General features: G+C 32.4%; 1 long non-coding RNA gene across 1 annotated transcript; it reads right to left on the reverse strand.

The window, feature by feature from the left end:
* Positions 1 to 22,737: 22,737 nt before the first annotated feature.
* On the reverse strand, positions 22,738 to 24,324 carry LOC136271624 (uncharacterized). The gene is made up of 4 exons (XR_010709563.1): positions 23,657 to 24,324; positions 23,426 to 23,542; positions 23,241 to 23,342; positions 22,738 to 22,924 (listed from the first exon to the last, which is right to left on the reverse strand). It is a non-coding gene; the product is annotated as an uncharacterized lncRNA (long non-coding RNA).
* Between the last annotated feature and the right edge of the window lie 1,457 nt (positions 24,325 to 25,781).

The raw sequence follows: 25,781 nt of genomic DNA on the forward strand, positions 1-25,781 counted from the left end.
AGTCATTTTTACGATATGAATTATAGGAAAAGTGAATCAAAATTGAATTTTCTTTTTTGTGTTTATAGCTCTGAATTAATTCTTATTGTAATGATTGACATATCATCGATGGATTTTAAACTAAAGAACAGAAAACTATACTCTGGTTTGTACATGCGTAACCCTCATGTTTGAAATAAATAAAAATGAACAGAGTGGTTGGGCCTTTGTATAATAGATATGATACATAAGAAAGATTTTGATATATCAGAAACAATCTGTATACATATGGCCTGACACAGTTAATTTGCCCTAAATCTCTGTATATATAACCGATCCAAAAATAAGTTATTAGAAACAAGATATGTTGAAAATACAGTTTGCAAGTAATATAATACATTTGAATAAATCAAGAGAAATAGAATATGCAGTCACGTCGAGCATGTTTTCCAAAATGCATATCATGCGAATCACTTGGCAAGCACATGTAGCATTATATAAATACCCCGGGCAAACAACATCCGTAACAAGCAAAATTGATTTTTGCATCTTTGAATAATCTGATATTATACGTTTAATTTCTAAATCACCAATTTAAAGGGCTTTCAAATGCGGGGCGAAACTATTTGTCTATATGTAAACTGTATGTCAACAGTGTAATCCAATTATAATGGTCTACATACTTATTCTCTCTGGTCGTTTTTTTTATTGGACATTGAATGTGATGGGTAGTTATAAATTGTTATTTTTGTAAATTCAACTAGGTATAAATTACATGTTATACTAGTAATGAGTTTAAAAAAATTAATCTGAAAGATTTTCTTTATTTTAACAAGAAGATATCAAGTCCCCTGTAATAGTTATCATATTAGAAAAATATCCACTTTCTTTATCAAAGGATTACCGTAACATGAAAGCATAAATGTCATAAAATTAATAATTCAAAGCTCTGCACTTAGTCTATTATATGAAACTTGCATATCTTTGAAAATAATCGTTTAATCCATATTTGAAAAAAACATGTTACTCATGATAAAAGTACACTTTTTTAATTATATTTCAATGAAATTCACGTTGCTGTGATGTTGTTATGCAGCCATGTAGATTTTATTAAGTATTACCTGAAGTCAAATACAGCATGTGTATGTTTAGCAGTAAATTAGTATCACAAAAAGGCAAAGAGCGTCGTTACATGCGTATTCCTATCAACGATTTTCCAAACTCCTTTGTCTTTGATTTTACTTAGATTTTTAGTAGTTTTTACAATTCCCATGAAATCCATGAACATAAAATGACATGGCCATTTCAGAGTGGATAAAATGTACTTCGAAGTGTTGGCATCCTCCTCCAACTTTACGATCTTCCATTGTCCTTCAGATCCTGGCTCCGATTTCACAAAAAAAACTTAAGTCAAATCTCAGACTTAAGTCTGATTTTTTTCTTAAATTTAAGAAAACTCAAATCTCTGCAGTTCACAAAAAAATCTTAGTCGTGTTTTTTACTCAAATTGAGAAAAAACTTAAGTTACCTCCATAGCAGACTTAAGTCTAATCTCAAATATGAATATGTCATTAACATCATTAATATAGTATCATATTGTCTGTAATGTTCATTTCTTAAATATATTCCACTCAATAATCAGCGTATATGCAATATTTCATGCAGGTTTGATAAATATTTTTTTCATTAAAAAATAATAATTTTGGCAGAGTTATCTCCCTTGACAAAAATGTAAACAAAGGGAACTAATTCATTTGTTTGTGTTAAATGGAATAACTGTGCAGTGATTCTACTTTCTAATAATTTTAAGGTAACCATAATGTATTTAATGTGGTCTTTTGTTTGCTATATAATATATAAGATAATGTAGATATGTCATCTATACTTAGCATATTAAAAAAGTGTACATTTCATGACGGATTACAATTTTATGACTCTTGTTAATTTAATCCGATTTTCCTCTGTTGAGAACATAAGCAGACGATTGTTTTTATTAAGAATAAATAAAAAAAACCAAGGAAAGTTATAAGGGGCCACTTGTGACAATGAAAATTCTTGACTCAGCTAAGAAAAAATTCATCTCAGCTGAGAAATGACTAAGTTTGATTTGTGAAATGCAATTTGAGAAAAATCTCAGCTGAGTAAATTCTCAGGATTTGAGATTAAACTTAGGTAAAAACTTAAGTTTTTTTGTGAAATCGGAGCCTGGCTGTCCTTGCATAGATAAGCATATCCCGCTATTACTCAAGTAAACGTAATAATCCTGCCATTTCTTTGACTTAATGTAAAATATGTTGTCCAACTCTCTGTGTTTCACCGATTCAAACCTAAATTCGCAGCCATCCGATGGCGTAGTGTTAGTTAAACGTAAAGGGCCTTGGTACATTGATGACATTTCCAATCTCCATCCCGGCCATTTTATCGAGCCAATGTTGTATGTTCGATGAAGAAAGTTTAATTTATCTTGATTAAAACTTGGAATTCTGATTTTGTGAAGACGAAGATAATTCAAAAAAATTTTGTTTTCTGTTGGATGAAATATTGTGAGAAACACAATTTTTTGGAAACTTGTTTCCGTAACATATGTAAGAACTTCAAAATCTGACTTATAGTTAAGGTTTTCCGCTGGGAGCGGAAAACCTTACTATTATTCTGAAAAATTTTCAAATTTCTTCTTCTTATTTTTTTCTTCTAGACGCCAACTTTGATCCTTAATATCTCGCTCGTTTGTTCATCGATTGTTTTGAAATTTTCAGGACTGATAACATGTCGCGTGATGTTGTCGTTGCATATTTTAGTTGAGGAAAATCCCTATCCAGTTTTGAGTTATTCCCCTTTTAGTAAAATTTAACGACTTCTTTTGTCCAGGGGATTTAGCTTTAACGATGACTGGCAGAGTCTCAAAGATGGGCTGCTTTGGAAGCTAATACATTGAGTTTGTGCGAGATATATATTATTTATTATTTAAATGCAAATAAAAGGGGTGGTATAGATGTTGAAACAAAGGTAAGAAATTTTTTTTAAAAAAATCGCGTATTTTCCGTGTTAGTTTTCTACCTGATAAAAATTTGTTATAACATGTATTTTAAAATTTCTTGGTCTTACCCAGACCTTTCATTCGGTATACCGAAAAAGGGGCTGGCCCTTATAATTAGGTAGTTAGAGGCGTCCAAAGATTCTTGTCAATAACTTAAAAAGGAATAAAAATTTCTTATTCTTTATTTTAGCAAAGTTGTAAAGAAATTAATTTTGAATCCTTCTATAGTATTCAATTTAATGTTTTCGTTATTTATAGTCAGTATTTGCAGAAACAATTGTTGTCAGTTCGGTCCATTTTTTGTGGGGGTGCGCACGTTTATGAGGTTATGAAAGGGCTTCTTGTAAAGCACTAACTGATACATGTAGCGCGCAAAAATAATTCCACATAAAATTCCCAAATGTTTTTATTCATATGTACATTTTCATTTCATATAGATGAACCTCTTTGACCTTATTTTTGTTGTTTGTTTCATAACTGTGCCCCTGTCTATATTTAGATGCATTACGAGACTCAGGTAACCGATCGATAGGAGAGTCGCTAGCTGTATTCAGGCCGTCGCCTAGACGACTGTGCATGTGCTTGTAGAGCTGGACGTACACGTTTAACGCCCCACTGTGTTACTGTAACAGAGACATTTTGAATTGTTTCAGTACTGGGAAATGTGTTGATAAAATGGTTCCAATGCATGGCAATTAAACTCAACTTTTCTACAATACGTATACACGACCGTCTTATAAAGCACAATGTGTATTACTGACATGACAAATGTACGCTGACAATTTAATACGAACGCGGGATTGCTCCCTATAGAACAATTCTTTTAAAGCCAAAAAAAAAAAAAAATACTGATTTGCGATGGATATAATATAATTATCATCGTGGAGATGATTTTAAAAAGTGAACTTAATATTCGTATACGATAATATTTGAATCCAAAGCCGCTAGTTTTAAGTTACGGTTATTAGGGATATTAATTATGACTTGCCCCGCGTTTCAGGTTTTTTACTTGCAAAACAAACGAAAATACCAAACAACCTTCAGCAGCAACTTATAAATTATTTATTCCATACACAATTCTAAAGAGGTAATTAAATCAATTTTATAAATGCTTTATACTTGTATTCGCTATCTTCCATGGAAAAAAGTGGCATGGAAAAAATGTTGTTCAATGTTCATCAAATACGCTGTAGCCTTAGCAATCGAAAATAATTAACAAACTGTATATTGATAGATTGACATATCAACAAACATTCAGACCCGCAATGTGTTTTTTTTACAAGTTCTATAAAATGTAGATTCAATGACTGAATTCTTTACCGTTTTCCGTCTGGGTTATCTTGAATCACGTGTGTACGTTATGTGTAGCCATATAGATGAATACTTTAAGTGTTTAATTTTTAAAAGAAATTGTGTACATGCAGAGCAATGCAATGCTAGGACAATCAAATTCCAACAATGTTTATGGTGAGGCCGGTCAGACTGATACTGGTTCTGCTTGTTCTACAAATAGCGAATGTAAGACGAAGTATTTGGGTGTTATATTTTAAACAAATATAAGTATTGCTTTCTTAAAAGCTTGCCTTACTCAACAAAGTATTTCATTGGAATCATTCTTAGTTACCTTAGCTGCATGTATGTACCGCTCGGTCTGTATCCCGGAAAAATTGACTACCATCCGAAATTTTTCATACAAGGTCTACAGACTTGCAGCTAACATTACCTTTAAAAATACATTTTAGAATTTGCCGCTATTTATAAATTCATTAAAAAGACGCGCAGAATCAAGTGGTAATATGTCGTTTGATATGGGATTTATGACGTCTATTTATATTGTTTTCATTAAAATTATTTCATTATTTCAAGCTTGTGGGTGGAATGAAATCAGTTTCACATGTTATATGACATAAAGATGTCCTCTACCCACTTTTTCTCGCAGCAACTATTTTTTTTTTAAATTTACATAAAAAAATTGATTTATCATGGAGTCCCCCCCCCCCCCCATTTTGGTAGCATGTAAAAAAAATGGTATGAAAATCATGAAATTATGAGTGAAATTTTGAAAATTTTGGAAAATTCAAAAAAAAAATTTCTTTTTTTGCTTGTCAACATTTGTTGGATGAGTTTGCCCCCCCCCCACTTTCAAAAACGATGCTACATGTACGTGCTTGGAAATTACTTATTTCTATATTCCCCTCTTTAATAAACAAAACAAACTAACAAACATAACCGATCCAGATAAATATAATTACATGTATCAAAAATAAACTTCAAAAACAAACTACACATTCATCATTCACCCACAATATTGCCTTTTCGATATTTGTCATCGTTGTAGACCCGTGTAACAATCTGTTAAGTAGGTGCTTGCACGACAAAGAACCCCTTGCTGATTTACATTTTCATTAACGCATACAAAGAAAAATTATATTTTGATTTATTTTTGAATTTCTTTTGATGTAAAAAAAAAGAGAAGAAATTGGTTCTCAGTCTCTCTTTATGCCTGTTTGTTAGCGGTTAATCCAAGTTCATTTTGAATATCCTTTTGTTATTTAAAAAATGCGATGTAAATTTGTTTTCATGCAATATTTTGGATAAAGCAATGGAGAGTTGTTTCTTGAAACTTTATTAGACCATAAAATTGTAAAATGCTAACATTGAAAATTGTGCCCTATTTCTTCCTTTTTTTTATAAGGTGAAACTTTATTGATTTAAAAAAATGATTCTTTGAGACAAACAAATTGACATAATCAATAAGAGTTTGACAATCTCTAACTGCAGGTATGTAGCTTTTAGTCAGAAAAAGAATCGGATGGACGACCTAGGACACAGATCGTCCATCCGAATTTCTTGAAAATTGCCATTATTTTCGTACGCGGATGCAATACTCACCGAGACTAAATGGTTCGTATCTAAGTTTTAAGTTTTAACTGCTTTGAAAGGTAATATTGGTTTTCTAATAATTATGAACATGAATAATTAAATAAAAATGGTTAAAATTACTGTAAAATTACTGTCATCGGTCTTCTCCGTGCGCGGATCTAGAAGGGGAACGGTTCCAGACCCCCCCCCCCCCCCAGCGAAATTTCTTTCAATTACGTGTACATCATAAACTTACCAAATATGCCTCGGACATCCCTTGGCAAACTCAAATAACCGTCTGACTTTTCAACCCCCACCCCGGAAAAATTTTCTGATCCGCGCATGTTCCCCCTCCTCGAAATACAAAATTATTCTTCAAAACCCCCTGTAAAATTTCCAGGATCTCCGCATATATACTAAGAGATTCATTGGCGCTTGCGTTCGGTAAAAATGCGTGTAAAACGTTTGCCAATGGTCTTTTTACCTTCGTACCGGGCATAACCACAGTCCCACTCTGTGAATAAAATGCGGCGAATCAAACTAGAGACAACGTTTTAAGATCTGTATTTGCTTATAAACATGTAGTATCATCGTGCAAAATGCACTGTTCAATTATAATTTTTTTTTACTTTACTTGTAAAATTCAACATCTGTTTCGTAATTTTTTCTCACAGTTTATTTTTTACAAAGTTACTTTTTTATTTAGTGATTGACACTTTTCAGACTTTATATGTGATTTCAAAGAGACAGAGTGTCATGTCTCAAGGACTGTTAATCTCTCAAAACAACATTGTGAAATTATCAGATTTTCATTTCTTGGACATCAAAGACTCATTGAGTTTATTTAATTATTTTATATCTGTGAACCTTTCACTCAGCTTACTTATATCATTACCTGTCAATTTATACTCATTGTTAAGATTCTTATAAATAGTTATGTACAATTGTCAATGCGCAGTCTGGAATACGGCGGCCAGCCCCGTCCACGTCCGACTCTCCCAGAGTCTTGAGTCCGGAGGCCACTACTGGCCATATCCGACTTGCTTGTAACATGTCTGTCTGTTAAATTGTTATAATGTTGCCATCGTTGAGTCTCGTCCAATAATGTGGAATCCTGCATCAATTGCCTGTTTATTTCTGTGGAACTGTAAACTGGTGGACCTTCGGGAATACGGCAGACCTACCCTTCGTTTTAGCTTTCGGCCCACAGCGCGCCACAACCTTATACCTTTTATACTTTACGCCAACATTCCCTCACCCGGTTCGTACTGCACACGACCGATGCAGATCCAGACGAATTCTCTATCACCGTAAAATCTACGCGGTCACAGAAATATAATACTTTGTTTCTCAGTGTTTACACATCTAATATTGTACTATGGTCAGCTATCAATTTTTTGTAATACGTCACAAGTATGACGCAGCTACGACGGAAAACCTAATCGTTGCTTGCAACGAGCTCGTCTCTAGTTTTCATTTATTATTGCAAGAACTCCTTGAGTACTTGGTTGATCATAGCCACTTCGCAGCTTGATGCAGAAAACTTGCCACAAGACAAGAGTGCGCAGATTTGCCAGTTGAAAATAAAGATTGATGTAGACTGTTGCTCGTTCAGCAGACGGTATATCAGGCTGTGTCAGTAGTTCATACGTCTTAGCTTTTAAGTTTCCTAAGAACATCACGGTTTTACTGGTGGGAAACCTGTCCTCTAGTTTAAGTACAATAGTTTCATTGGTTCGGTCGCTGATCTCGTTCAAATAGGCATGTGTAGTGAAAAGCAAATCTTTCAAACCTACCGCTTCTGCATTAAGGTCTGAATCTTGGTAGTGCAGCAATGCTGTGTATATCTTATCCCTCCCTGAAGGGAAAGCAGGGGTTATGAGAGTTGTTCCAAGTTGCTTTAAAATGGCTGCCATTGATATTGAGAACACCAGTCCCGCCGGTAATACAGAAAGTCTAGAGGCCTTAGATAGCAAATCGATTGCAAGAGATAGCTTGTGATAATGATTCCCCGTGCCTGTTTCATTTGTAGTCAATCTATCCAGTTTTGTAACACATTGCAAAAATACTGCAGTGTTGTTTCCACCAAAGGCAACGTCAATTTCTGTTTCCAAGTTATTCAGCTTTTCTAATTCAATCTTCTGTGAAAAAAATATTACTTTTAACAAGAACCTCCGTCATGAAAGCATCGTTTTGTTTTCTTTATAAAATAATTCAATTCTTTTAAGTTATACAGAAGGAAAGGAGAATACTAATACATCGACGGTTTGTTAATGTCATTTTCCATTATTGCTGTCAACGTTTGTATCTCACTTAACATATTCAGTTATACTCTTTGTGTTGTTTTTCATGATGTATAAATACAAAAAAGCATTCAATGTTAAAAAAAAGTGTCGATTATTGCAAGGCTCGAGGGATTGACAAGTCTATACATTCCTTTTGTGATTTAAATGGGCATGGTTACGATTTTCAAAATATATTTTTTGTTTATAATGTTTACAGTGCTTTAGTAAGGCATTTCTAATGGCCATATAAAATTTGAGTGTTAGTTGCCGTGTTATAAGTGAGATTAAGAATTAACAGATCCTTGTTAGGAACTGTTTAATTATGTCCAAAACTAATCAATAGATAGAAAATGTGCTTAAAAAAGCTTTCTATCGTATATTTAACCAATAAAAAAATTATAACTAACTGCTAACCTCTCAAAAATTCATAATGCAAAATACAAATTCAAAGCAGAGTAATTAACACGGACCTCTAAAAAGTAAGAAATGGGATCAGGTGACTAGGAGGAGTAAGCATCCCCTGCCGACTGGTCGCACCCGCCGTGTGTTTATTGTCAAGGTCATGAAAAACCGAAGAAACTTTAGTCAGTCCGGTGTATAAATAATGGTATTATATGCATGAAATAAAGTAAACAAAAATATGGACGAGCCTTGATTCAAAACAATTGTGAGCTCTGTATTTTGCTTTTAACTCTAAAACTGATGCTTAAATTTTTGTTGATCATTAGATATGCCTTACTAAGGCATTGTAATTAATAAAAATAGAAAATAAAATTTGACCAAAATCTTGGCCATGCCCCTTTAATTTCTGGCACCTAAATGCCCAAGCTTTACATTAAAAAGATCCAAAAAAGTAGCCTACAGTGGATTTTTTTTTAATTTTTTTTTAATTGGATTTATAGAAAAAGAAAAGTAAAATGCTTTGAATAATCACCTAAAATGGCAACCGTATGATGGCAATAACTAAACGTATCTGTATTTAAAAGGCTTATTTTACAGTCTGTAGAAATTAAAGGTACAACATTGTAGTCCTGGCCGGATATAAATTAAGGTTACCAAAAAAAGTAATTAAAAGCTTGCATATACAATGAATGGAACGTGCTATCAAAACTGTGCTTAATTTGGATAACTAGCCGTCTTGATTTTGGTACTCTAGTGAATATTTCAACAGATAAATCTTCATAGAGAGGCTTTAGAATTCATTAAAGTTAGTTTTAAGTTCCTATTACAGCTTGTTACTCAGTTTTCTTGAGAATCATAACCAAACTACAACAAAGAAAACGAGCTACTCTTTGTTTGAGTTAATGTTATAGTTTGTTTTCAGCAAAAGAAAATCATCATTATTATAAACTACTAGTAGGTGAGTTTATAATTAAAAGTGACATATTTTCATGCCAGTCATATTAGGTGTTCGATATACGATGTTTGATATGCGTTTGAATTCAAGTTGAACTGAAATGCCACAGTCAGGTCAAACATATTTTTACGACATACATTACAACATAACATAGCATTTAAATCTCATACTTTAGCAATCGATTTTTATGCAATAGCTTACAGTCTCTTAACATGCCTTTAGATTTTTAATCGTCATAGCATACCATAGCAAACCATAGCATAGCATAGAATAAAATTATAACTCGGTTTTAATGTTTTTAGAACAAATTGTTTACATTGCAGATAACTGGTCAACTTTCATTTTTGTTTTTAATTTTATTTCGAAAATTTTGGAACTCAGCTGTATGCAAAGACGTCTTAAATCAAATATCATAGCACGGCATAGCATAGAATAATAAAGCGTATCATAGAATACTATATCATCAAGCCATTATTGTAATTTTTACATAGGCAGTCATACAAATCTCAAAGCAGTGCAATAAACCTCAAATCATACATGTATCTTTAAAATTTTATATCATAGCATAGCATAAGATTGTAAAAGACATGCATAAAATGATTGTATGTTTGATTGAGTTAATTGTAAGGTATTATGAAATTTTACTTATGTATTGTAGATTAATATTTATATATAAACGTTAGCTGACTTCAAACATGACCATTGCAAAAATTTTACCACCCCAATAAGGAACTTAATTCATCATTTTCCTACCATTAAAATTATACAAAGTTTTAGAAATTTGAATTTTTATATGTGAGAAGTTTTTGTTCAAGGAAATTTTTTAAAAGAACAATATTTATAGTCTACAGTATTCTATGTCGCTATTTATATAATAGTGATGTGATGTGCATATACTATGTCTGGGTTTGATACATAGTACATGAGAATAAAAGCAAATAATCATCGGCAGAGCAAGCGTTTGTTCTTTCACATTAATCATTGAAATTGATCTTAATAAACAAATTGCTGTACAATTAAAAAAAATCAACGAACCTTTTTGTTCATAATTGACCTTACCGAGAAAGTAAAACTGTTTGGCAGAGAAAATCTCATTGAACTTTTTCTTGTACATTTTTATCAAGCGTCATTAGAAGCATTTTTATATACAATGTTCTTTAAATGCATACCTGTTGACCCTCCCGCATTACGCGAGAGACTCCCGCAAAACGGCCTAAAAATCTAAGATCTCCCGCGCGGGAGACAAATTTCTCCCGCAATCGTATTTGTCTTCCCCATACCCCCCCCCCCCAAACTTCTGAATCTTTACATGCAAATTTCAACAACCACTGCAGGTTTTTCTTTGATTTTGAGCTCAAAAAGCTGCTGTGTAGCTTGAATATATCAAAATCCATCTAAGTACTGTCTACCGTGATCATCGTATATGACATGTTATAGTCCAGTTTACTTTTTACGATTACTTCCGGTTTTGACTTAAATCAGTTACGTATTTAGTTATGCATAGGCCTTATAAAAAAATTATTGAAAGCTTAAAACATCTTGATTTTACTCTGTAACCAAAGAAAACAATACACAGCCAGTGGTGTCACTTAACAGGTGCACAGGTAAAGCACCCAAGCCACGTGCAGTGAGTCGTGACTAATTCTGTCTGGCCAACACGGTCGGTAAAAATCAAAGTGAGTTTGGAACACTGAGTGTTTATACAAGCTACCGATAAAAAAAAGTATATCACAAGAGTTTTGAAAGTTTATAGTACCGGTACTATGAATTACAGGGATGCTATAGATATTACAACATAGATCATTTTTAAATGATACTGGAGATATACATGTTGTTTTGTAAATTAAAAATCTATCCTATATATAAGGCAAAAAATAAATTCATAATTTTAATGAATATTATTTACTGGTATTTTCTTAACTGGGTTTCACTGCAACTTCAAAATACGCAAAAAAATATTCTGTGTTTACCCTAGATGTCAGCATGCAGTGATGGTTCAATACTGAACAATAAGATGACTTAATATAAAAAGTGGCACTACTGACTTTTTGTTTTGTACCATGCAAACAAAATCATAGTTTTCTGAACAAGTAGAGCAACACAAGTTGTAATTGCACACTGGTAGTCATAGAAATAATAAAATTTGAAATGATTACAAATGCATTAATTACAATGAAAAAATAAGGTATCTAACAGTATTTTTAATATATATTTGCATTTCACGTGAAAAAATGCCGTTTACGCAAAATCTCCCCCTTAGCCAAGTTGGTAAGGGGGAGATTCTCCCACAAAGCAGCTTTGAAAGGTTAACAGGTATGTAAATGTTTAATCAACTTGTTTAAAAATTTATTTGTGTAGTAATTTAAATGAAACGTCAATAAGGAGGCATTTTTGGAAAGATTCATAATTCAAATTGCTTAGTTTGAATCGTATGTATCTACGTTCTGCCAATATATAAAAACCGCCTTTTACATTATCGGATGTTGTGGCGTAACGGCAGCGCGTTAGGCTAATGAGCGTAATGATTTTAGGGCCGAGAGTTCGAAACCCGATCTCGGCACTTGTAGATAAATGCCATACTCTATTTCGGCATAGTATGATTACGCTATATCAACCCTTTGTAAACTAATATAAAATATATGAGTATTGAATATATAGAGACATGCTAACAGGAACTAAAATAATAGTATAAAAAACTAGATACGATCTCGTTACGAGTAACGAGTAGGTCTTCCTTGCGATTTCTGTTTTTAATCATACCATGAATAATCGATATAATTTTAGAATTACCCCCCCCCCCCCCACACACACACACACTTTCAGATAATGTATACAAATCCCTAATTACGTAATAAATGGGTGTTGCAATGAGTTTTCCAGATAGATATTGGTACAATTAACAACTTTGCTTTTATAATGCATTACGAAATCTTAATCGTTTTTATGTAATTTGTAATATACTTTACGAGTTTCTTGCCCCCCCCCCCCCAAAAAAAGGGGGGCCAGCCCCTTTTTCTTGATTTCTTTGAAAAGGTCTTAAGAATACTAACAATTTTTGTTCTTACACCCATCTAAAATTGTTGATCATTTTTGAGATACAAATGTATGAATATTTTACGGGCCAGCCCTCTAGATCCTTAATGGGGACAGGAATTCGTGTTTTGATAAGTGGAATCGATTTAAATCATAAATTTAAACATTTTCTCTTCTATCATGTCTAACAAAAAATGTCTACTTCTCTAGTTATATTGCGTCAAAGTTTAAGTACTTTGGCCCCTAAAAATCCCTAATTACGTAATAAATGGGCGTGGCAATAATTTTTTCTAATAGATATTGGTACGATCAACAACTTTGCTTCTATATTGCATTTCAAAATCTTTATCGTTTTTAAGTTATTTGTAATAGAGTTTAAGAGTGCCTTGGCCCCTTAATAAAGGGTCCAGCCCCTTTTTATTGATTTTGTTGGAAAGAACTTTTGATTCTCTACCACTTTTGTTATATATGTCTAAACAAAATATCAACTGATAAAAAGATATAAATCAAAACGTGTGAAAATTTTGAATGAAAATTTGTGCCCAATTTTCGTGCCCAGGCGAGCTCCAAGAAATGGCGCAACAGGCATTAAACAACTACATGCTGCACAACTTCAAACTATAGTCTACCTATCCTGAAAATTTCATATTCATATCTCTTATGGTTTCCGAGTTTATAGCTGCACAAAATGGGTCGTCAAAAATTACAAAATGGCCGACAATTCGGAACCGGAAGTGACTACGAAAAAATTAAGAAAAATGTATGAAGTTTAGATCACGCCCAACAATCTGTGAAAAAATGGTTGAGATCGGTCGAATAGATTTCGAGAAATCTCGTGCACAAAATTTGGAAAAAAAAAATAATAATAATAATAAGAAACAGTACGAAAACAATAAGGTCTTCCGCTGGAAACGGAAGACCTTAATAAGAGTGTGTGTGGTAAATAAAATCAATTTTAATACTATTCTTTCAATACATGATTGTTGTGAGGTTTTCCTATTTACAATTTTGATCATTTTTTCCGGAAATTAAAAAAAAAACTTTAAAAAAAGATTCTTGTGTGAAAGCAGCCTACACGTATAGCAATCATGGTACGTTAAAGAAAAATCAATGCAAAAATACCATAAAAACCAACTATAGACTGCCGCGGATTTTAAAACTAAAACCCAGACACTTTATTTGGGAATGGACGTTTGAATAAAATAAAACTTTACAAATTAAGTTAAAAGTTAATGCATATTTTGGCTTGTCAGGGCCTTTTTTGTTAGTATCATTTAATTGTAAAAAAAAAATCGCAATAGTACACTATGTCCCTAAAACCGACCTTTACATGGTGACGTGTTTTACGAATAAAATGAATCCGATTTAAATGTTTTATATATTCTTACATAATTTGTAGTGCTGAGTATAAAACGCTTCAAATTTAATTCACTCCAAAAAGTCTAGCTGTCATGATGACATGTACTTAACCCTTCAAAACGGGGTCAAATATATATTTAATGTAATTCCTAGGCATAGAGATAAGTACATATATATGGTCGAATTTGATTGCAAACGTTTGGTTGATATTCTTTTCATAAATAACAATAAAACTCTTTTCTTGACAATGTCTAAAGTTCACTTAAATGAAGAATCAAAACTTAACTGTTAAACTCACGGTAAACGCATGTTAGAAGTGTTTGAGAATGAAAACGAAAAAAACATACGTGAAAGCTGTAAAAATTGCAATAGCACTGTTAGAGTAAGATGACCCAGTTTAAATCAGATTAACCGAGCCTTAAATTCCATTTTTGCCTATTATGTTCTGACAGTAAATTTGAATTATTCCTTAAAAGTTTAGCTAGTGATATATGAGGTAATCAACAAATTTTATCAGCACTTTCCCTACAGCGGTGCTATTATGTATTAAAGAATGAATAATTTTTAGTAAGTAACGAAAGGTAACTCCGCATCATTCCGCAATTTTTAATGGCAATGTTAAGTAATCTTCTGCGGTCACTTATTTATGGTAAACATTTTATTGAAAGCAATGTTTGCAAGAGGGATGGATGATTGTTGCCATTAATAGACAGCATTGATCTTTTTAAGATGAACAGTTTTGAATAGAGATAACGAAAAATACTTAAAAGCTAGAATCTAGAGATTTTTTCCTGTATCTAATATTTCTTTTAGAGTAACAAAACATACCTGCATGTTGAAGGTTGATCTGATGGAAATCATTTTGACGACCCAGCCTATTAAGGTGTTTGCAAGAAAAGTTATCAACGAAAACTGACATAATTATATAATTTTCCAACGATCGAGGTTCAATTATGTTGATAGACTGACCCAGTTGTTATCACTTACGTTCTAAATAAACATCCACATTCAATACACTATGTAATTTTCTCCTCTTAGATATCCGCAAGTGTTTACAAATATCAATGTATGATCTTTTATTGATAAGATTAAGGGTAACTTTAAGGTCGGATGGATACCAAATGAACGAGTACTGTAGGGTGTCTTATCATAAATATGTGTTATGTTTAAAATTTACAACGTCAACATCTGACAAAACAAGTGCCAGTAATATCTATAAGTCTGTGCTTCTATCTTTTGATGAAAACGTAGTACTCCATAATTGAAACAATAATAAAATGTAACAGGTAACCATCCAGGAACACAAAACATAACAATGTTTCACATTATTATTTTTTATAATATTACAAAATGTAAAGGTCCATTTACATGTAAAATGGAAATTATACATATACATAATTATCATTACCTATTTTGAAATATACATGAAATATTAAAACCAAACTCTAATTAACTACTCTTCAACTATTTCTTTATCCAATCCTAATATAAAAAACAAACCATGTTTTAAAATACATGTACAAGTCATTTTTAATTATTAAATATACATGTCCAAGTAATTTGTAATTTTTAAATATACGTGTACAAAGTAATTTGTAATTATTCATTCATTCATTCTTTATTTGCACAAGACATACATCTTATGGCATAGGTTATTACATATTATTAAAAGCAATATTGAAATAATGGTATGGTACATGTACATGTACATGTAAAGTACATTAACAATATATATAAAATAAAATTTTACTAACAGGCGAAAAAAACAGAGAATTTTTCTTAATTATCATGATTATTGAAAGCTAATTTGAGATACTTCCCCAAATTACACAGTTCTTTAAAATTTTGAACACCGAATGATTGTATAAATTTGTATACAGAAGGTTTTTTCCAATAATATTTCTTAATATATTTTACTCGGATTTCTCTATACTGCTGACATTTCAAAACAAAATGGAATTCATCTTCAATATCTGAACAAAATTTACATAAGTGTCTTTCTTTTGGTACATTAGTGTGTCGTCCACTTTCAATTGCAAGTCTATGAGATGACAATCTAATTCTTGTAATTTGTTTCTTATATGTAGAAGGTATTGATTTTGTTAAATAATATTGTAATGAAAACTGGTCAATAAAATTGTAAAAATAACATCGAGATGAGGAAATAATCTGTTCTACAAGATGTTGAGTAAAGTGATCAATGATTCTTTGTTTAATTAAAGGAAAATAGGTTGCACAATGTATATACTCCTGTTCATACCATATATGTCCTAAACCTATTTCAAAAAGTTTATTTTTAATTACAGTAACCCAATTTTCAGCAGGTGCCAAAGACGATTCACAGTCATCATACAGCATTTTGTAACAGGACTGCAAAATACAATTCTGACTTTGTAACAATTTGAACCAAAATTTGAATATTCTAAACATTCGTATAGTTTTCATAGGTAGCCTCCCAGTTTCAAAATATACAATTGCAGTGTTTGTATTTCTCTTCACACTTAACACAAATTTAATATATTCTAAATGCACTTTTTCTATATCATTTGCAGCATGCATGCCCCATATCTCACAGCCATAATTTAATATACTAGCAATATAAGTATCAAAAATTGACAGCATTGTTTCAGTGTTCCGATACAATTGACTTGTTTTTTACTTTAAAGAAAACATGTCTTTTCTCCCTTGGCTCACCAACTGTTTCTGTGTATTGTTAAACTTTCCATTATATTGTAACAAAAGGCCCAGGTATATAAAGCTATCGACAACCTCAATTGGCTCGCCATTTAAATGCCACCTTTCATTATTGTGAATTTTATAACCATTTCTAAAAATGACAATTTTGGTTTTTTGTACATTTTCAGTAAGATCCCAGACAGATGTATATATAGGATCTCTCATGATTTGCGATGGTATATGATTTTTATCCAACGAGTTGTGTGTTTTCTATCCCCGAGCCTTGGCGAGGGGATAGAAAACACACAACGAGTTGGATAAAAATCATATACCATCGCAAATCATGAGAGATTCTTTTTATCACATGTTTTACCAAGTATTTTGTTAATCCCAACTTTTTCTGTAAAAATTGTGATTGTGAGCCGCACAACACATTATTTACAACACGTCAACAACGTTACGCATGGAAAAAAAGTTCCTTGAAGTTTAACAAACAGACATTCATTTTCGAACATTTTTTTATGAATTCATGACAAATAACTGAAACAACATTAAATGTTTCAAATTTATGTCTCAACACCCCTCAACTGAATTAATTATTTACTTTTTCATTCTACGTCAACCAACCGTCTAAACCTACGTAATGATTAACTATGACGTCACGTGGCGTAAGAACACACAGTGGAATATCAAAAATTTATCCCATGAATGATATCCACCGTATATTGGGATAAACATGTGATAAAAGAATATAATGTATCTAACATTTCTTGAAGCCCATGTGCAGTTTCGGAGAAAATTACCATGTCATCTGCGTACATTTAAACAAAAAGATTTAACTCTTGAATTTGTATTGGTATGTTACCTTTACATAAAAATTCCATTTCAAAATCATTCACATATAATGAAAACAATATTGGAGTTAGCACTTCTCCCTGCAAAAGTCCTTTGTTATTTTTAAAAAACTCAGATAACTTTCCTGCTGAATTAACACATGATTTCATATTATTATACATACTACGAATGAAATTCAACAATTTTCCTCCAATACCAACGTTAGACAATTTTTCCCATAATTTCAATCTTCCAACAGTGTCAAATGCTTTCTTAAAGTCAACAAAACAACAATACAATCTTTTTTTACTTTCTTATTGACATATTAATAATATTTGAAAGGCTAAATATAGCCTCAGCTGTACCTCGTTTGGGTTGAAATCCAAACTGTGCATCAGTGATTACATCATTTGCGTCAGATCATGTTAACAATCTTTGATTCAAAATAGATGCGAATAATTTACAAAAGCAACTGACAAGACTAATGCCTCTATAATTATTGGGTTCTAATGCATCACCCTTTTTAAAAACTGGTATTATAATACACTGTGCCCACATATTAGGGGAGAAACCAGAAGACAATTTTCTATTGAATAATCTTAGTATAATTGGAACAAGATAATCTTTAAACTCAATGAAATATTCATTAGTTAACAAATCAGTACATATACATGTACAAGTAATTTGTAATTATTAAATATACATGAACACGTAATTTGTAATGAATAATGTGATATTCTACTATTGTCCTTTATTTACTGCACTGTACTTGGGTGATGTAACACAGATTACTCCATAGCAATTTTTGATGATCATGACAGTGATTGCAGTGTGTAAAAAAAATATTATGTGGACTGTTTTACCGTACATGTATCACTAGGTGAGATCCCTTCTCATTTACAGCATATTACACTAACATGCAGAATAAACTCTACGCACTGACATGCATATTTCGGTATTTATATTTTTATGTTAAGGCATTCATCATATGTACATTTGAAAATAAGATAACGTATGGTACAAATCGTTAACTTTGACATTGATATGATTTATTATATAAGTGTCATTTTGATACAATATTAAGTTGGTAAGATGAATACAATGAATTCAATCACGCTTGAATATAATTTTACAGATTTTAATGATGGAAACCATGCTTGTTGCTCCGAGGTACATGTGACGTATCATTTTCTCGCGTTGTGCACACTACATGTATTTACATCATATTGGGGACGCAAAACAATCAAGTAAATGTTTTAAAGTGGTCCATTTTCAGCCATTTATCAAATTTGATTAAAAGTTTAATCAAAAAGACTTTGAAAATGTAAACAAGATAAGAAACAATGTGAGCTTGTAGACATATTTTGGCCCGTGGTCGATCAGAAGTGTATATGAAACATTGAAATGTTTATTAATAACTTTCTTATTAAATATTAGGTACCTGAGTTAATATTGGTCGCTACATACATTGATTCACTGCGTATATAAATATGTTTTAAGTTATAAGGACACCGATACATGGCTCCTGGTAGGTACATGCTGCCCACCCAGGCATCTAATAATATCAGTGTTCCGTCTCCGAGCGTCAGACATCTACCGCCTGATGTATTAAAACAAACCAATAGGAAAATGCCAGGTATCGAGGGCATCAAGCAGCTAAATGTTATTTGAGTCTGTACGTACCAATCGCACCAGATTACGTAGTTATCATTAATCTTCTGGCAGATGAGAGTCACGAAGCCCTTTGATGCAGACAGCCAATAAAGAGAATGAAAACGCGGTTGCCGTACGTATACTTATGCCGGTCAAACGAACATATTTATTTACTTAATGGTTGAAAATAAAATCTTCACCAAAAATGATGAAACATAATTTTTTTCTGATGCCAGTGTTCGTTATATTTCCTATGCCATTTCAAAAGCTATGTTCATTTTCTGGACATAGTCAACATGGTACAAATGGTATCCTGAACCGCAATTATATACCTGCAGCAGCTTTAAAAACTGCAAAATCAGAATATGGAATTGGAGCGAAGATAATTTTGTTTTGGGATCACGATTTCTTTTAAAGATCAACATTAAAAGTACAGTTAAAAGCATTTGTCCATATTATACCAAGTGAATGTACTTTAACATCGTGCTTTTAACATCAACTAGCAAAAAACTTTGCGTGTAATTATCAAAGTAATGCTGGAATACCTTTATTTAATCTTAATTAGCTGCAATTAAGTATTAATAATTTGAATCATTCTAATGTGTGATTGCTTGGACCGTGTTATTCAATAATCTCCTGTTTCATCATCTGACGCTTGCCAATCTTAAACAATGTGGTGAAATATTTGGCCGTACTTATACGTCTTACAATAGTTGCAGAACAAGAAGTATAAAAATCAGTTGCTTATAAGCTATTTGTAAAAATGAATTGCTGAGAGATCGGTTCTTCTGTTGACTGGTTATTTTTACATCTTTTTTGGGGGTTCACTGGGCAAAAGGATGTTATCGCACGAATAAAAAATTATATGTTGATTTTGCAGTGCATCATATAATTAAGTATTGAATCCTTATTTTTTGAAAGATATAGTCTCATAACTGCAACGGTGTGTGCATACAAATTGAATAACGCGCATTAGCGCGTTATGAAAATTTGTTTGCACACACCGTTGCAGTTATGAGACTATATCTTTCAAAAAATAAGGATTTAATGCTTATATTTACATTTTTTTTACATTATTGCCTTGTACGCAAATGCAAATTATACCTCAAAATTACTGTATTATCCTATGGGTAAGTTCAAATTAATGGAAGAGCCACAGTAACAGCCACAAGCGTGATCTTTGATTTTCGCTTGTGACGTTGTATTTAGGAGCGTTAAACGTTTGTGACGTCACAATTAAAACTCGTGATTTAACCTATTAGTACCCTGTCTGTGTTATGGTGCTATATCTGCGGTAGCTTTACATGCAAAATATATGTGGAATGTAAATATTTAAGTATTGAATCCTTATTTTTTGAAAGATATAGTCTCATAACTGCAACGGTGTGTGCATACAAATTGAATAACGCGCGTTAGCGCGTTATGAAAATTTGTTTGCTTACACCGTTGCAGTTATGAGACTATATCTTTCAAAAAATAAGGATTTAATGCTTATATTTACATTTTTTACCTTCTTGCCTTGTATGCAAATGCGAATTATACCTCAAAATTACTGTACTATCCTATGGGTAAGTTTAAATTAATGGAAGAGCCACTGTAACAGCCACAAGCGTGATCTTTGATTTTCGCTTGTGACGTTGTATTTATCAGCGTTCAACGTTTGTGACGTCACAATTAAAACTCGTCTTTAAACCTTTTAGTACCATGTCTGTGTTATGGTGCTATATCTGCAGTAGCTTTACATGCAAAATATACGTGGAATGTAAATATTTAAGCATTGAATCCTTATTTTTTGAAAGATATAGTCTCATACTGCAGCGGTGTGTGCATACAAATTGAGTAACGCGCGCTAGCGCGTTATGAAAATTTGTATGCACACACCGCTGCAGTTATGAGACTATATCTTTCAAAAAATAAGGATTTAATGCTTATATTTACATTTTTTAACTTCTTGCCTTGTCTGAAAATGTGATTTATACGTCAAAATTTCTGCTTTATCCCATGGGTAAGTTCAAATTAATGGAAGAGCCACTGTAACAGCCACAAGCGTGAACTTTGATTCCCGCTTGTGACGTTGCAATTCACAGCGTTCAACGTTTGTGACGTCATAATAAAACTAGTCATTCTAACCTTTGAGTACCCTAAGTGTGGTACGGTCTTATAACTGCAGTATCTTTTCACACACTTAACATGCAAAAAATATTTGAAATGTAAATATTTATAGATACATGCATAAGAAACGAATGTACCCTAATTTAAAAAAAACAATTGAAATACTCTCTGGATTCTTGTTTGCATACAGTAAGTAAGAATATGTAAAGCTGATTGTTTGTAACTTAAGGTTGTTTTATCACGTGTTTATGGATAACTATGTTACTAAACATGGCCAAGTCTTATTTAATTCTTAATTTTTTTTAAATATGATTTAAATATATTTGCTATTGACATTGACAACCAGGTTTTCATGGGTTTACTAGAAATATGTTATTTAAAATGGTCAGGTTTTTAAGTAGTATTTTATGTTTAACTGATATACATGTATATAAATGTATTTGAAACATCAATACTAAGAAAGTGTTGTGCTGTGAAAAAATGTGAATGCAGCAATAAAGGACAACAATTGTCTAGTAAATAAAACCGCAATTCCTCACTTATTCTCCCTTGTAGGCTTTTTAAAGGTGTATTTGACCAAAATGGTGGATTGTAAATGATAATGGTAAACTTATAGTAAAGGCATACCCAGAATATTTAGACCAGTACAACAGTTTTTTCGGTTGAAATATTTCACCCCTGCGAATGTTTTTGTCATTTAAATTTAGACCACGTGGTTTTACTTGACCCTTTCAGTTTCTATTTCCTAGAATCAAGATACATGTACTTGCAGTCAAATATAAAATCTAGACGTTTTTTTATTTTAAACTTTATATCCATTTATTGGTGGATACGCTGTACAATGAGTTCTAGAAAGAAATGGGACAATAGAAATAGGTTTTTATGATCTTGTAACAATCAACATGCTAAGAAGCGCCCCCCTTTCCAAGGATTAATTTTCGATCCGCACCTGACCTAGTCATAGCATCTATGCAGAATGCTCCTTGAAATTGGCTCGATATACTAAGTTTTAATTCAAAACAGACATTCATTTATTGTAATGCACACATAAGCATCAAACATGGCTATGATTTTATTAAGCAACCCAATGTTTATATTTTCAACCACTCTTCACGTGGTTGAACACTAAGGATAACTCGGTTCTGAATATCATTGATTAGTTGAAATAACTGCTAGGTGATGAAATAAGACATATATCTTAATATATTTTCATGTTTAACATAAATCAGAGTAGGATATGATATGAAAAAGGACCAGTAATTACATATTTTAAGAATATTATCCGAACACTTATACTTCCGCTCAAAATTTCACAGTAACTGAACATATCTCGGGGAAGTCTCGTGAACTTTTTTTCGAGCACCTCTGGATTTATTTCATACTTAGCAACGATAAAGAAAACATTCCGAACACATTTGCAGGGGTGTATATGTCGACAATTATATAGTTATTTAAACCGATTAGGTGCATTTCAAAAGTAGAATTTTCTATATCTCATTAGCTTACTTTATTGAACGTTTGACGCAATTTTATCAAATGAACTCTAACGATTCAAATTTCTTTTTTTTATTTCAAGGACATGCCATTAACAATGGGCTTCACACAACAATGCACTGAATCAGCCTGATGTTATGGCGCTCACGAGACCGGCTGGTACAAGAAGCAGTAAAGGAAGTACCGATGCTCCCAACAACAGAGCCAAATTTATCCCTGGTCTCTCTGTTGTAGTTTCGATAACTGTTAAAAGGAATACGGAAGTATTACATGACACATTATATATATATATATATATATATCAGTTTGCTTGAGGTTTGCTGTAACGTTAAATATAATATGTTTTTTTTAAACGTTAAGTATAATATTGATGTTCAATCCCCACCAAACATCGTAGAATAGTGCACAATAATACTAATTTGAATGAATAGAACCCACTTCCACCAACGTCATAAAATAACTAAATATATATGAACTTCTCATTACAAATTTTAACCAATCATCGAACCAATATGCTATAAAATTGTAGATGCGCGCCTTAGTCTTGTTCTAAAATTACCTTGAAGTTCACAGTATTTTCCTTCATACCCCGGGAAACAAACACATTCGCCATCCTTACAGTCACCGCAATAACTGCATTGTACATTCGATTCACAATCATCTAAATAATAAAATTGATGACTACAATTGTATTCAACAGGATTCATTGCACTTTGAAAAAAAAAGAAAGAGGAAATATGTTACCGAGACATTCAGGTAGCCCGAAGGTTTCTGCAGGACATATGCATTTTCCGTATCCTTGCGTAGTCAACTCACACTGTGCATTTCCTCTGCACTGATCTCCCACATCATTACACTCACCTAAATCAGTAACACTACGACGTGAAATAGTAACAAAATTTTTATTCATCAATTAACTTATTCAGAATTGTCATTAGCCGCCAGTCTCTCTCTCTCTCTGTTTCTGTTACTTACCCAGACATCCCTGGTTTTCAGCAGTAGTGAATGGAGGAAAATCGTAAAACCCACTTTCACATTCACATTCAGTATTGTCAGTATCGCAAATGGCATTTTCGCCACAGTCGGTATTGACCATACATTCCATCTTTTCCCCAAACAAATGAATTGAAAACGCTAATGAAGGAGAAAATCAAGCAATACTGTATCTCTAGCACACTTGTCGTCTCTTTGCGGTGCACTGGTATATATTTACATCTACCGTGTACATGTTTAATTTCCTCTTTTTCTTACGGAAAATATAGTTAATTCATAGCTCTATAGAAACAGCCAAACTAAAATTTACACGCCTCATTTATTCGATTGGTCGAAATCTACAGCGACTGAAAGTGACAGGACTGAAATTGACACGCCCTGTTTATCGATTGGTCTGAACCTACAGCGATCTTAGTAAAATCCCCGACTGCACGAAATAATCATGACGATGCCAAACTCAAAGTCTCACAAGAGACGATTTGGCTGTTTCTTTTAGCTAACGTACTTATGTACATTAACGGTAATTTAGTGAATTTTTTCTTTTCATAATCAATTTATTAATTAGTTAAAGAAAGATGTTAATATAAACAATAAAGTGTTCTCTTTGATGATTCATGCGGGTTACCCGCTAACGCAGGTTATGAAGTTTTCCTGCAATGTCGCTACCTTCATATCCCGAATGAATCACCAAAGAAAGCATTTTATTTTTATTGTTTTAATGAAGTTCGAATTATTCAACAGCAACTTTTATATATAACGAAGTATAACTTTAAGGCAGAAAGGTAAATCTGTTGACTGCTACTGTAATAATCATTTGGAGTTTTGCAATTTGAGATTAGGCGTGCATACTCTTTATGTTATAATCGAAGTATTATTAAAATGTTAAATTTATTCTGTTTAAAACTTCTCTTCATTGCATTTTTGGTTAAATCTGAAGATTTTTATAGAATATATACTACTAGTATATTGATCAAAGACATCCTAATTTGTGTTGGATATCAGCGGAACATTTTTGAGACGCGTGCATTTCTTAAATGCAGAGTAATAAAATGAACGTTTGCCTTCTATTTCAATTTTAGTTTGGATGACATAGACACACAAGTTTGCAAGCTATACATTAACGATATTTTTAACATGTAGGTATATTATCATCCACCCAGACACCTAAAGTCAATGCATATTTTATTAGATAACTACGTGTACTCACGTGCTTGTGCTTCACAATTAAATAAATCTTGCAAAACTTCTGTAATACTTAGTAAAGTTGTGTAGTATCTGGATTAGAGAGTGCACGAGAATCCTTATCTATATCTGTAGAAATTATTATGGTCCAACAACTTTATTATTAATTAGATTTATCATTACTTCATTGCAAAATAATCTTATTCTGGTTTTTTTTTTTTACATTTTAACAGAGGACATTGATAACTTGCGACGTTGTTTTGAGCGAGCTACGTCTATCTTTTTTGTGGGCGCACATGTATATTATTAATCATTAATTTATGAGGGTGTCAATACGAGTTCCCTGGTAGGTAAATCCTACCCATCCTGACTAAGAATAGATCAGTGTTCGTGTCTGAACGTCAGGCTTGCCTTAAGCTTGTCAATAAAGAATCAATAAGGGAATTTCAGGTATTGAGATCATCATGCAACTGATTGTTTTTGCATATCTGAATCGCGCAATAGGTTCCAAATACCTCCTAGGACAGATAAGATTCGGGAGCCCGTTAAAGCAGGAGGCCAATAAAAGGAAAGAAGTTGCGTATGAGATGCCGTAGACCGATGTCATTAGGTTCTCTACAATCAAACCGAACATGTCGGTTTGAGCACATTATGTATTTTATACATAACTTTGTCAAACATACCGTCCATCCTGGCTATTATAATATAAGCTTTCAATGTCCGAGATTCGGACTTATATCAACTGATTTGTAAAAAAAAATTACAAAAATTTAAATATCGGTAGCATTATGAAACTAAATGTTTTGTGACCTTCCTTGATCGGGAGGGAATGTTAACAAGGCCAGCGTTATGAAACATATGAACAAACATTAAATCTACTTAATGATGATTAAAAATAACACCCATAACCAAAACGTATAAAATA

Source organism: Magallana gigas, chromosome 9 (assembly GCF_963853765.1).
Source record: "Magallana gigas chromosome 9, xbMagGiga1.1, whole genome shotgun sequence".
NCBI classification, from domain to species: Eukaryota; Metazoa; Mollusca; class Bivalvia; order Ostreida; family Ostreidae; genus Magallana; species Magallana gigas.